General features: G+C 45.2%; 1 protein-coding gene across 1 annotated transcript in view; it reads left to right on the top strand.

The window, feature by feature from the left end:
- The first annotated feature begins 257 nt into the window (after positions 1-257).
- Positions 258-14,752, top strand: part of LOC146868510 (lipocalin-15-like) — an 86,857-nt gene continuing 72,362 nt past the window's right edge. Inside the window, exon 1 of the mRNA XM_085624128.1 lies at positions 258-332. The gene's annotated coding sequence lies outside the window, so the exon portion shown is untranslated. The remainder of the gene's footprint in view (positions 333-14,752) is intronic.

Raw genomic sequence — 14,752 nt, 5'->3', positions numbered from 1 at the left:
GTTCCGAGGAAACAAATTCCTAAAGTACAAGCGTTTCTTTCTCTAAGTAAAATATAAAAAATTCAGGAAAGTGTAAAGGCCAAGCAACATTTTTCTTGTCCCTTTCAGCCATGCCTTGCATGGCGGACACCTGCAAGAAACATGAATGACAGCAGCCCACCTTCAAAGGGGCGGGACGACCCTCACTGTAACACGGCAGCGGCGGACGGGCTGTGGAGGCTCCGCTCCCCCGATTGTAACCGAGCGGCTCACCTGACTCTGAATCGAGCAGAGAGACCACAGGCAGGGCGTTAAGTGGGAATGATGAAAAGACTGGGGGATCTCTCACAGAGGTGAGCCCGATGTCATTAAGGGCGTGGCTTAAAGACTCGTAAACTAAAAATCTATGGTTAGTATAGTGTGCCGCCTGACTGGTATGTTGTTGTTTCTATCATTGCATCCAGATATATAATCAACAAGTAACATACCTAAAACAAGACAGGACTATTGGCTTTGTCAATGTCTGTTAGTTGCATATGATAAGCAACAACTATACCTTCGTTGCATATAATATTGAAAAGGATTCAGCTCTGAAATGATGAGACTGTGAAAGAACTAAAGCGAGTCTTTGAAGGTGCCTCACAGGTGGTGGAGAGTGCTGCTGCTGCAGAGTTCATATTTTTATTTACACCCTGAGGGTGAGGGCAAAAGCGGAGAGCCCTAGAAACCCGTCTCTGAACCTGCTTTTAGAACTGCCGGTGCTGAGCACAGGCAGGACCCGGCCCACTGAAAGCCCTGACCACAGGATTGGAGAGGGGGAGTGCTGAGTTGCTGCATTCCTCGTCCTTTGTCAAGTGCTAAAAAATGAAGAACTTCTCTGTGCACTACCCTTCGTGACATGCTATGATTTGGACATTTTGGCGAGATGAGTTGTATGGTGTTATACGGAGTGATGTGGTTAAGTGATGTGTGCAGTAGCGTGGCATATAGGAGTTGTAAAGTGAGATGTACTGTGTGCCTGGTGCGGTATGATATGATTGATATGTGCGGGAGCAGTGCTGCACCTCAGTAGTGTGGAAAATCGGCCCTGTAACAAAATCGGCCGAAAACCGACCCTGATAAAGAGCTCGGCGGCACCCCCAACGGGGGGGGAAGGGGGTCTGCCGAGCACTTTGCCAGGGTCGGTTTTGGTTCCCAGTCCGGCCCTGCTTTCAGTATCCATGTTACACATTAAACACGGCGTTTGACAACTCCCTGCAGGCAATCATCGCAGGCAGTAAGTAGCAGTGGCGTTTGCTTCGCACTCCTACCGGCAGAATCCTACAAACAAAGCAAGCACCCGTGAGCAGAGTGCCCGGCCTTCAGCCATGGCCTTTGGTGAATCCCTTTGTCTTCGATGCTTTTTGGCATGAAATGTGGCTCTGCTTCGCAAAAACGTGCAGAGTGTATGCCCACAGGACATACTCAAAATCAGGGGTGCACAGCTACCAAGGTTTCAGATTGCTTATGTGTGACATTTTCATAATTTCAGAGTAATTATGAGTGACATTCAACGATTATGAGTGACACTTTCTCACGAACAGTATAATGCCACCCACACTTAGTAGAAGCATGGCACAGCCCACAGCCTAGGCTGGACACCGGTTGCCGAGCGGGACTGCAGAGAAGCAATAAATGAAACCGAGATGTCCTGCCTTCGCCAGCCTGCCCCACCCTGGCTGGCAACTAATCAAATTAATGCCCGGTTCAGATCATGATCAACTGACAAAGTCTGTCCAGGCTCTCTGCCACGTGGGACCTGAGGCCGAGTACAGTTTTTGAGAGGGGCCACTGGGGGGATCTTCTCTTTGTACAGTTCTCCCATTAGGCCCCTCTTTTACTGCAGTTTCGACTGATCCAGTTTTTGGTATGTATTTAGAAGCTTCGTTTTGTGGCTAGACATTCACATCCATTTGATACTATGGTTTGAGCAGGGGGGGTGTTTTTTACATTAATTAGGCAGGTTTGTGGTTTTGTGTTTTGGTCTTCTAATCTCTGAAGTTCATTTGGCTTACTCTGATAGCAGGATATTTAAATGTCATAATATTTTGAGAATCCGATATCTCACGTTGTACACTAGCGCCATCTCGTGGCTTTTGAAAAACAGCACTCAAGCTCAGCTTTCATGAATTTGCACAGCAAAGCGATAACCTGGAACTATCCCACTTAAGGACACGGTTCATTTGCGTGAAAAACTCAGGCATTGCGGTATTGTTGGAAATTACAGGAAATACGTTTTTCTAATGCTGGGTATGGGTGGCAAACTACGTCAACCGCTGGCAGGGCAGAGTTTTTTGGCGCGCTAACACCTAAATTGACAACACCATTAAAACAGAAAAAAGACATGCTGTGACTGACCCTTGCTGCAAGCGACACAGGAAGAATGCGCTTTCAGATTCAACGAATGAAGTAATGACCTTGTAAGTGACCCCTTGTCCTGCAGAAGCTGGCCATAAAAAAAAATCAGGCTTAACCCGTGGGCTCCAGCTGGCCTTAGACGCTCCGGCTGGCTTGGCAGTGATTTTTATTTAATGCACTTTTATATAGCGCGGACTTTACCCAAAGGTGTCAGAGCGCTTCACAGTTAAACCAATTACGTTACATGAGGAGAATATTACATATTTACGTTACAGAAACACACAAGAAAGAAGAAAAAGTAGAATAAAACAAAAGATGTCAGTCACAAATAAAATAAAAACACATTAGGAAGTTAAGACAAAACAAGCCACTGAATGGAGAACGGATTTAAGAGGGGAAAGGTGAGATTTGGGGAGACATGCAATAAGAGAATTGCAATAATCTAATCTAGAGAGAACCAGAGATTGGACCAAGGTTTGTAGGTCTTGCTCCGGAAAGAAACATTGAATCCCATTGAATCCCCCAGAGAAGGCGCAGTTGTTACTGTGCATTCTTTGCAATGGAATTGATGTGGGAGAGTAGATGGAGCCTTTTGTCAAGTATGACACCAAGAGATCTTGTGCTGTCAACAATGATAGGTTTATTGTTGAATAAATTCAGCTGATCCATCCAAGATTGAACAGGAGGAGGAGAGAGTGAGGTAGAGAAGAGGAGGAATTACGTTTTTGAGGGATTCATAATGAGTTGATGAGCTAACATCCAGTTTTCAATAGAGTTGAGAGTAGAGTTGAGGATTGAGATATCATGGGCGGAAGACACCTTAAGGTATATTTGAGTGTCGTCCACATAGAGATGGTAAAGATTTACTTAGGAGATTTCCCAATGGTTCCAAATAAAGATTGAACAAAGTAGGTGCAAGGATAGAACCTTGAGGGACGCCTTGTCCTACTGCCAATGAAGACGAAAGACTGTTCGCTATTTTGATAATTTGGGATCTGTCCGAGAGGAATGAGGTAAACCCTTTAAGCACTGTGCCTTCCAAACCCACTCTCTGTTGAAGAGTGTTAAGGAAAGTGTTATGATTAACAGTGTCAAAGGCTGCAGAAAGGTCTGGAGAAATCAGAAGACAAGACTCCCCCAAATCGAGTACACGCAGCACATCATCAATCACTTGCAGCAGGGCTGTTTCAGTGCTGCAGTTTTTAATGAAACCAGACTGGAAATTATCAAGAAGATTATTAAACTTGATATGTAGGAAAAGTTATTTTGTTACACATCTTTCTGTGATTTTGCAAGAAAAGGGAGATTAGTGATGGGGCGAAAGTTGTTGAGGTCAATCGCATCAGCGGTGGGTTTTTTAAGAAGTGGGGTAACCTGTCCTGGTTTAAGGGCAACAGGAAGGTAGCCTTGTCTAAAGAAGAGGTTAACCAGACTGGTCCAATAGGAAAGAGTGTGGGTGTAGAACTTAATGTTAAACAAATCGAGGGAGGAGAGGGCTTGAAAACATAACAATAAATTTTACTGTTATCAAGGTCCAGCATACATGCCCAAGCAATAGTGAAAACAGAAAGTATGCAGTTCCTAACGTTAACGCAAGGTGTGACAGAATAACAAGTGGGTAACACAGTGGTGACAGGGAACTATAGTGAGAAGCAGGAGTAAGGGTTACTCCTTATTTGGAAAAGAAGACCCTCACACACCCAACAAGTGGGTGTCTTGCTTCATCACCGGGTCTTTGCTCCTTATCGGGCCGGCGAGTGCAATGCCCGATCAGGCACCTAATAGGGCCTTCCTAGCGGAGATCTTTTATTCCAACGCCGGTGAGTGATGTGTGTGTGGGGTTGAAAAAACAGTATTAAGACATAGGTGAGTGTAGGTGCAAATGGGATTAAAGTGAACCAATTAAAACAGGGGCAGGTGATCCACTAATTAATTTTAATACAGTGTGGTCACCATCCTGGTTAAAAAATATATACAGTCTGCACATGTGACACCAATAGTTAAGCGAGTGTATGTGCTGACGTGATCAAGAGGTCAACATGTTTCTTGCCTTTGTATATAATAAATGGCAATTCATCAGGACCAGGGATTTAATGCGGCTACCTACACCTCTTTGGTGGTGCCCAATGTCTATAAGAGACTGAGTAGTGAGCACGCATACAGCACCCTAAAAAAGTGTGGTACCGTAGTTAAAAAGCACACCTGCGGAGAAGGAAAATAACAACAAATGCATAAACAACAAATAAAGTTAAAACAACGTAAGCATTGCGACAGCAGTTACTTGGGGACAAATGGTGGTGTCAAGCCAACCGTGGCATGCAAAGCTAATGAGCAATGTATGGAGGACTTGTAAAAGAACCAAACATAAGCATACAGGGGAGGCACAATATCCAATAACTGGTACCAGAGCCCATCAAATTATGATAGAGGAACCAACCAAAAAGAACTCACCCTCCTGGGTTGTGCTGCATACAAGGCTGGGAGGAGTACACACTAAATTATAGTGTCCTGCGCTGAGGGAAAAAAGAGAATATAGAACACTCACAGGATGTAGAGCAATTGCATCCAACATCATTGGGAGCAGTCCGTGAAGCAGAATTGCCAATGTCACCCCCGTTTGCTGCTCGCACAACACGCGGCAACAAACTCCATGGCGACCGCTTCGACACCATGAAGAGGAGCTATGATAATGAGGCTTCCAAATTGCCGGGTGTTAAGCGGGGAGAAATAGTCAAATCACTAATTAAACAAGGATGTTACCAGCATCGTGCGAGCTATAATGAATAAACACGCCAGTAATCGGGGGAACAAGAGGAAGTGGGTCTGATCATTCAATGTCTTGTGGACCAACAACACATTCATGGGGACAGCGTGGTGCGCTAATTGCAAATTGAATGTGCACGCTGAAACCATAAACCAAAGGAAGGTAAAACGGAAGCGTTGCCATCGATGTCGACGCTCACAGAGTCACTAATTCAGTACTCACGGTTCCGTTACTCAACAAACACCGTCCACCTAGTGACGCGCCAGCCGCTGTAGACTGGTGGTGTCTGAACGCGCCTTGCCTGTATAACACCCCCCACCGGCAAGGTCACGCGAGAGGCAGGTGGCGTCGGAAGGGGGGCGTACTGACGCCGAGTTAACTGGAACGCTAACAGCCAAGAACGTGCGGGGCTGCGCGTCCTGCTCGTTGTCATGGAAATATGACACAGCGCGAACGCAAACCACCGTCAATATTAGACTAAACGCGTCAGAACCGGAAAACGTGGCAAAGAGTAGGAGGCACTCGGGTTTAATAAAGGACTCCATAGGGGTCAGAGTGGCCCGCTAGGAAGTTATATAAAGCAACTGAGGAGTTCATATTTACAATGCCACACCACACACCAAGGTACTCATATTTACTGGCAATAATACAAGTATTATTTTATGAGGGTGACAGACAAAAGGATGCAGCAACTCGAAAAGAGAAAATTGGTGAGGTCAGGTCAGCATGCTCCACGGAATATCCTCATTAAGGCCCGTGGTGTCCGCAGCCAATCTCAGGACCCAACGTTGTTCAAGTCTAAAGAGGCTTCTCTTTGACATTTGAGGGTGTGATTCAAGGACAATCCATTTGAAAGAGTCTGGAGCATGACGTTCAAGGTGATAATGCGTAGTCATTTTGGTGTTGGTTTTCGCGCATCGAAAGCTACTCTTATGTTCTAACATACGAGTCTTCACTGGGCGCGTCGTCATGCCTATATAGGGAAGCCCACATGGGCATTGCATCATATAAACACAGTTCGAAGAATTACAGTTTGTGTGTTTGGAAATGTTCCATGTTAGACCATTAGGCAATGACACTTCTTTGCTGGTGAGAGTTTGGGCACACATGGAGCATGACCCACAGGGATAGTGCCCTTTGACTGGGGGAAGATTCCATAGCATTCTTTGCGAACTGTGAATAGGTTTTCTAGGTCTAGTATGGACCAGTAGATCCTTAAGGTTGCTTGTGCGCTTAAATGCAAATCTGGGGGTCTGTAGATCCAAATCGCCGGTGTTAAGAATTCCCCAGTGTTTTTTTATGATGGATTTGATCCTGTTGGAGTCCGGGGTGAAGGTAGTGACACATGTGATAGACTTATCAGGTGCCTTGATGTTAGTGTCCAACAAGCTCTCCCTGTTGTTGTTTCTGGCTCGTTTGCGAGCCTTTGCTACCACATGACGCGGATAGTCTCGTTTAAGCAGATCTTCCATGAGCGTGCCTGATTCTTTCTGGTAATCCGTCACAGAACTGCAATTTCTCCTGATGCGCAAGAATTGCCCAAATGGCAGATTTTCCCTCAATGCTTTAGGATGAAAGCTGCTAAAGAGGAGCAGGCTATTCCTGTCGGTGGGTTTGCGGTAAAGACTCGTGGTGACCTTATTGTCATTGAGGCGGATACAAAGATCCAAGAAAGGAACTTCTGAGTCAGAAATGGTATGTGAAAATCGCAAATAAGGGTTCAATGTGTTCATCCAGGTGCAGAATGCTATGCACTCGGTGTATTCTCCTTTCCAAAGGATAAGGATATCATCAATGAACCTTTTCCAGAGCAGTACATTCGCGGCGTAGGGGTTGGAGGGGTGATGTATGTCCCTCGCTTCGAAGGCCGACATGTACATACATGCTAGACTCAGCGCGAATGTACTGCCCATGGAAGTCCCCTGAATTTGATGATATAACTGGGTATTGTATTCAAAGAAATTTTGTGTGAGGGCAAGACTAGCACACTCCATAATGAATGGCACAGGAGTGTCAGATGAATGAGCGCTGTTCATCAAGGCATCCTCAATGACCTCAAGAGTCGCTTGTTGTGGTATATTTGTGTAAAGCGACTCAACGTCAAGAGTCACCAAGAGATTTATTTCTTGTGGGTTCTGAAACCCCTCAAGAAGGCGCAAAACATCGGTCGTGTCGCGAATGTAAGAGGGTGTCCTGGTCACTAAGGGTTGAATGAAATGGTCAACAAATTGTGACAGTGGTTCCAGGATGGACCCTATGCCTGACACAATGGGTCGGCCGGGCACCGGTGTAGTCCCTTTGTGTATTTTGGGGAGACAATAGAAAAAGGGGGTCACTGGTTCTTTTGCTGTCAGAAAAATGGCCTCCTTTTTCGAAATCCAACCTTCTAGTTCAGCAGTCGAGACCATAGCACAAATGGTCCTAGTCAACCTCGGGGTAGGATCGTCTTTGATAGGGACATAGTATCTAGTATTGTTAAGTTGCCTCCGACATTCAATATCATATTCATCTGAGGACCAAATAACAGTGGCTCCCCCTTTATCCGCTTGTTTGATAACGATAGATTTATCATTGGCCAAGGTTTTAATGGCCAATGACTCAATCTTGGACAAGTTGTTGAAGGGGACGCACTTGGTCTCAGTGTTCAAGTCCTTGAGGACTGCCTGTTCAAAAGTTAGTACTTCAGGAGGGACCATGCTGCGAGTCGGTGTGAAGGTCGATGGTCTATGAAGCCCTGAGTCATCATTGGTTGGCGGGGGGCTATCCTGGAAGAAAGCTTGAAGTCTCACTTTGCGGAAAAGGTTCTGAACCTCGCAAGTATCTCGAAACCTATCAATTTTGGGTGTAGGAACATAGCCCAGTCCTTTTTGGAGTACTAATTCTTCCACAGGAGTGATAACTCGGGAGGAGAGATTGAAAATCAATCTCTCATGTCCCTGGTTTGACTCCTGGTTTCTATTGTCCTGGGTGGGAGTTCCTGCCACTGGACTCTTTTTTGTTGTCGACCTCTTCTGCGCCCTCTTCCTCTGCCCCAGCCTCTGTCTAAAAAAGGTTGTTGCATACCAGATGGAAAAGGTTGTTGCATGCCAGGTGGAAAAAATGGTGGTGGGGGGCCTTGATGGTACATAGGATATTGCCGCATAGGTGGTCCCTGGTACGGGGGTATGTTAAATGCCGGGAATCTTGGTGCCTGGAATGGTCTAGCTTTTCTATTGTTGCCGTTCCAACTCCCTGTGCTAGAATCACTGTTTGTTGAGGAATTCCGTCTAGAGGGTCCTGAACCTTCATCTGACGAATACCCTGTGACTGTTGAGGTATAATCTGCTTGGAGATAGGGGTAAACCTTTTCAGCAGAAAACTTCTTGATATCTTTTTGAAGCTTGGATATCTTTTGCTTCATCAGGTACTCCCTATTCTCTGCAAGTTCAGCATTAATTTCTGCTAACTTGGTTTTGTATGTCGTGGTTTGAATGATGACCTTAATGGCACCCTCCGCTGTCTGGATCTTGATAAGCAAGGCATCCGCTATTCTCTTTGCGGTGTTAATAATGAGAATGAGCCAGTCCCTGGTGCATTTCCATGCTACCAGGGACCACTCTTTTTTGAATAGAGCATCCTCTAGGAATAACCGGGGAAAGTTATTCACGATAAGCCCGTTGGGTGCTATATTTGCTCTTAAATATTCAGTCATCATGGCCCCATGGAGTGTCACTTTAAGCCACTCGTGTTTAAGGTTGCTTAGGGACGTCCAATCTTCTCCGTGGCTCCCAGAGGCCACAGAGCCATCAGCGGACAGCAGTGAAGGTGTTCTGAGTATTGCTGCTGCTGCTTCATCATCGAAGCTTAGTCCTTGGAAGTCCTCCATAGAAGTAAAGGGGGGGGGGTGGGGCGGGTTATGTTGTATGTTACACGGAGTACATGAATTGGAACAAGTAGGAGTAAGTCAAAATTTGTGAGGGGACAGGGAGAGTTGGGGATTTGGGGGGGTATTGGGGTGCAAAGACATTGAATGATCAGACCCACTTCCTCTTGTTCCCCCGATTACTGGCGTGTTTATTCATTATAGCTCGCACGATGCTGGTAACATCCTTGTTTAATTAGTGATTTGACTATTTCTCCCCGCTTAACACGCGGCAATTTGGAAGCCTCATTATCATAGCTCCTCTTCATGGTGTCGAAGCGGTCGCCATGGAGTTTGTTGCCGCGTGTTGTGCGAGCAGCAAACGGGGGTGACATTGGCAATTCCGCTTCACGGACTGCTCCCAATGATGTTGGATGCAATTGCTCTACATCCTGTGAGTGTTCTATATTCTCTTTTTTCCCTCAGCGCAGGACACTATAATTTAGTGTGTACTCCTCCCAGCCTTGTATGCAGCACAACCCAGGAGGGTGAGTTCTTTTTGGTTGGTTCCTCTATCATAATTTGATGGGCTCTGGTACCAGTTATTGGATATTGTGCCTCCCCTGTATGCTTATGTTTGGTTCTTTTACAAGTCCTCCATACATTGCTCATTAGCTTTGCATGCCACGGTTGGCTTGACACCCCCATTTGTCCCCAAGTAACTGCTGTCACAACGCTTACGTTGTTTTAACTTTATTTGTTGTTTATGCATTTGTTGTTATTTTCCTTCTCCGCAGGTGTGCTTTTTAACTACGGTACCACACTTTTTTAGGGTGCTGTATGCGTGCTCACTACTCAGTCTCTTATAGACATTGGGCACCACCAAAGAGGTGTAGGTAGCCGCATTAAATCCCTGGTCCTGATGAATTGCCATTCATTATATACAAAGGCAAGAAACATGTTGACCTCTTGATCACGTCAGCACATACACTCGCTTAACTATTGGTGTCACATGTGCAGACTGTATATATTTTTTAACCAGGATGGTGACCACACTGTATTAAAATTAATTAGTGGATCACCTGCCCCTGTTTTAATTGGTTCACTTTAATCCCATTTGCACCTACACTCACCTATGTCTTAATACTGTTTTTTCAACCCCACACACACATCACTCACCGGCGTTGGAATAAAAGATCTCCGCTAGGAAGGCCCTATTAGGTGCCTGATCGGGCATTGCACTCGCCGGCCCGATAAGGAGCAAAGACCCGGTGATGAAGCAAGACACCCGCTTGTTGGGTGTGTGAGGGTCTTCTTTTCCAAATAAGGAGTAACCCTTACTCCTGCTTCTCACTATAGTTCCCTGTCACCACTGTGTTACCCACTTGTTATTCTGTCACACCTTGCGTTAACGTTAGGAACTGCATACTTTCTGTTTTCACTGTAGAACTTAATGACAATGTCACTAGGGATAGGGTCAAACGAATGGTTAGAGGGTTTATTTTCAAGGATGAATTTGAGGAGGGCATCTACAGAGATTACGTCAAAGTTCTGCCAAATGACTAAAAATTTGCGCTCCTCTAGGGGGTAGGATGAATGACCTAATCTACCAGTGATTTCACTTGTTCATCAAAGAATATGGTGAAATCAGCTGCATTCTTTGGAGAATCGTCCGGCTTGGTGGTTGAGGGAAAGCAGTTTGGATTTTTGATGAGGTCAAATCGTTTTTTGGGTCTGTTTTTGGCTGAGTCGAGGAGGGTTCTGAAGTGTGATGCTTTTTCATGGAAGATGTGTTTGTGGTATTTTGATCTTGCTGAACGTAAAATAGAAAGATTAGTGGTGGATGGAGGTTGTCTCCATTGTTTCTCCAGGATTCTCAGGTTCTTCCTTTCTTCATAGAGGGATTTATTGAACCATGGTGCTGACAGAATAGGCCTTTTCCTTTAGATTTGAAGTGGAGCAACATTATCAATTTAGACAGCAATGACTGAGAGGCATTGGGAGGTAAGATCGTTGACATCCAAGTTAGGGTCTAACCTCGAAAGTGATAGCATAGCAGAATCACAAAGAGTGACGAGGTCAATGTTTTCGGTGTTACGGAACCAGGTAGTAGTCCTTTTAGGTTGGCCAAGAGTTATAGAGTGTGCTAGGTGAAGAGAGAAGGGGATGAGGAAGTGATCAGACAAGTCTACTTGAATTGGGATAGCAATAGTAAGCATGTTTGCTTTAGAAATAACAAGGTCCAGAATAGAGCCATTAGAGTGTGTTGTTTGAGTGCACTGTTGGATAAGATCATTTGCGGAGAGAAAACTGGCAAGCCTGTTGGCAGCAGAATCTTCCAAAGAGCCCCAGTAAAGATTAAAGTCTCCCAGGAAAATCTGTCTGTCACTTTGAGAGTATTGGTCGCTGATGAAATCGGTGAGTTCCTCCAAAAAAGAAGAGCAGTAACCAGGCGGGTGATAAATGGCATGAAATCCAAAGGGGGAGCAGTGTTGCACTTGAAGCTCCAGAGAGGGGCATTCAAATGTACAGAAGGAACTTTTAGGAGGAGCCTTAAGTTGAAGGGAGTTTCTGAAGATGATTGCAACATCTCCCCCAACTTTGTCTATTCTGTCGTTTCTAAGGATAGAATAGTCAGTGGGTAACAGAAGATCAAAGATAGTATGAGAAGTGAAGTTGAACCAGGTCTCAGTGAGAAAGAGAATGTCAAGATTGTGGAAAATGATGGTGTCAGAAATTTCCAGTTTGTGTTTAATTGCAGATCAGCAGTTGTGGAGCAAACAGCGCAACTCTGACGAGACTGTTTTGGTGACGGGGGCATTTGGGCTTTTAGTGGTGAGAGGGATAATGTTCTTGTAAGAGGGTGCCAGGGTAGAATGAGGCTGATGATTAGTTCTGATAGAAGAGATGGTCGGAATAGTGAACAGAGTAGACTTACTGGAAGATGAAAGTGAAAGGGGGGTGGCGTTAGAAGTCTTGTTACCAGCCAGTAAGTTAGCGATGTCTGCAGAAGACAGATTGTGATTGGCTTTTTTGGGGCGTGGGAGCAAGGTACTCCTCGGGACTTTGGGGAAGTGAGTATTTGCCAAGGGGATGGGGTTGTTAAGGGAATGGGGTTGTTTGGAAAGGTGGAAATCTTAGTGCTTAAGAGTGAGATGATAGCTTCAAGCTGGGAGATGAGAAATCCTAATTTGTTTTCAAGAGAGAGTAGGGCTGAACACGGAATGTTAGGTGGCTCAATGGATATAGGAGGGAGTACAATAGGCGAGGGGGCAGGGAGAGTTGGGGATTTGGGGGGGTATTGGGGTGCAAGAATAAAAGGTGGAGATAGATGGTGGTTGAGAGAGGTTGTTGGTGCATCTGAGGTGGAAATAGAGTTATCTTTGCTGATGTTGAACGGAGGAGAAGAATTGAGATCAAATTTAGGAGACAGGTGAGGAACGAGGAGGGAGGGCGATATGCGAAGAGGGAAAAGAAGGGAGTCATGGAATGTCAGGAGGTTTGGGAAGAAGAGATGAGAAGGGGCTGGAGAGGTCCCGTAGGCTAGGAGAGGTGAATGTATGGGGGCAGGCACCAGGCAGAGTGGGAGGATTGAGATAGAGGGTAGTTGAAGAAAGAATATGGTTCTGCTAGTACCGGGGGAGAGAAAAGGAAGGGATTACCAAGGGGGGATAAAGGGTTGAGCAGCATTACTGGAGGAATGGGAGGATAAAGAGATGGAAGGGGTTTGAGAAGAGTTTAGGTTACAGGGAGAGGGTGAGAGGGGGTTGCAAAGAAGAGAATGGGGAAGGGGGAAGTATGGAAAGTTAACTGTGAGATTAGGTTGTATGAAAGGTGAATTAAATAAGGGGAGGTGGGCAGGGTTAGGGGGGAGGAGGTTACATTGGAATACCAAGAAGGTGCAGAGTGGAAAAGGAGAGTGTTAGCCAGAGGTATGGCTGATGTGTTATGGAGAAGTTCCCATTTGGAGGGGGGAAGAAAGGGAGAGGAGGGAGCAGGGGAAGGGGAAACAGCAAAACTGGCCCTGACACTGACCCGGAAATGCCCTGACATATGGTGACGTGTGCTGGCAGAGTTGACGGGAATCAAGGGAGAAGGAAGAACTGACAGCTTTTAAAAACCTTAAAAAGGATACTCGTTTAACCCCTTCAGTGCCCGCCCCTTTCCCCGCCCTGTGCCGGCCGTTGCATTAGCGGGCGGGGTCTATGACGAGCTGGACTCGTCATGGGCACAGCGCAACCGCGGCCCATGACGAGTCCAGCTCGTCATGGGCACTGAAGGGGTTAAAAGAAACTGGAAGCTAATGTTTGGCAACAAACAAGTCAAGTTTATCAAAATGCCCCAGCTTTGAATTTAAAAGGTTTTCTTCATGCAAATGGAGTTTGTACTGTGGTCTAAGCCAGATATCAGCTAATACATCCGTGTTGCTGTTTTTTCACATTGATAAGATTACCTTAAAGTTCTTGTTTTTGCACAAGACATGCTTGCAATTACTGTACAAACTCTGCAGTACATTATATTGTGTTCTGGGACTGCCAGGGAAGACTTCCAGGAAAACTTGCTACACATTAGGCTGGCTCTTTGAAAACGAGTACTAAATGTGCACTGTTATGTCTTGGCCCGACACCTGCCTGAGCCAACATTGCTTATGTGAATGAATTTATATAGCGCTTACTACCCCTCACGAGGCATCACAGTGCTTTTTAGCGAGTAGCACACTACTCCAGAACCCAAAAGAATTGGTGGTGGATTTGTATTGAGCAATATAAGTTTAGTATTAGTATAGGGAGGTACAAGTTAATTTGAGTGGAAGACATGTGAGTCTGTTAGTTAGATTTAATATTGTAATGGAGGGATAGAAGAGTGAAGAAAACCAGAAGTTTTATTTGGGAGATCATAGTAGTAAGTTGAGGTCTGGGATGAGTAAAGGAGGGTTGGAGAAGGGAAGAGCCTGTAGAAAGGGATTAGGGAGAAAGAGAATCAGACTAGAAAAATGTGGTCTGGGATGAGTCAAGGGAAAGATATTGTGAGGGGGAATTTAGTAAGGTTGTTTTGGAGATCATAGTAGTAAACAGATATTTTGGGGTTAGCCAAGAGGTGTAGAGGAGAGAGGAGTCGAAGAAGGATTATTTTGGAGATACTAGTAGAAAGGATTTGGGATGAGAGAGAGAGAGAGAGAGAGAGAGAGAGAAGATAGAGGATAAATTGGTAGAGGTGTAGGGTGATGGTAGGACAGAGTAAAGCTTTTGAGAGGGTATATATTTTCTTGTACAATAGGACTACAATATTAAACATATAGCTGCATGAGTATAATAATAAGGGAATATACGTGTAAGGAATATAATATTTTGAGATTTGTGTGCTATGTTTTTGTGGAGTAGTGAGAGGAGATGTTGATGTAGTGGTTTTTCGTGAAAGATTTGTATGTGCAGCACTGCTGGTGAGTGGTATTTGAAAGTACATGGGTGGTGATGTGTTTTGGAGTAGAGTATGTGGTGTGTAAGAGGGGATGGACAAGAGTTGTGAGTGTTTGTGTTTGATTTGATCACTGGAATAGTTAATGTGTGTGGTGGAGTGGTGTGTAAGGAGTGTATGGTTGTGTATAATTGTAAAAAGAGGAGGTGAATGTGATGGATGGTTGAGTATAGGTTTTGTCATGAGAAAGGGGATCTGTTAGGAGCAAGTACAGGATAGAGCTGGTGTTTTATGGGAACAGAGAGTGTGTGTCTGGATCAGTGGTCGAAGTGGGGGGGAACGGCAGGGCACGGCGT

The sequence above is a fragment of the Triturus cristatus genome, chromosome 1_2 (genome assembly GCF_964204655.1).
Source record: "Triturus cristatus chromosome 1_2, aTriCri1.1, whole genome shotgun sequence".
Classification (NCBI taxonomy): domain Eukaryota; kingdom Metazoa; phylum Chordata; class Amphibia; order Caudata; family Salamandridae; genus Triturus; species Triturus cristatus.
This window is presented reverse-complemented; position numbering and strand designations above follow the sequence as displayed.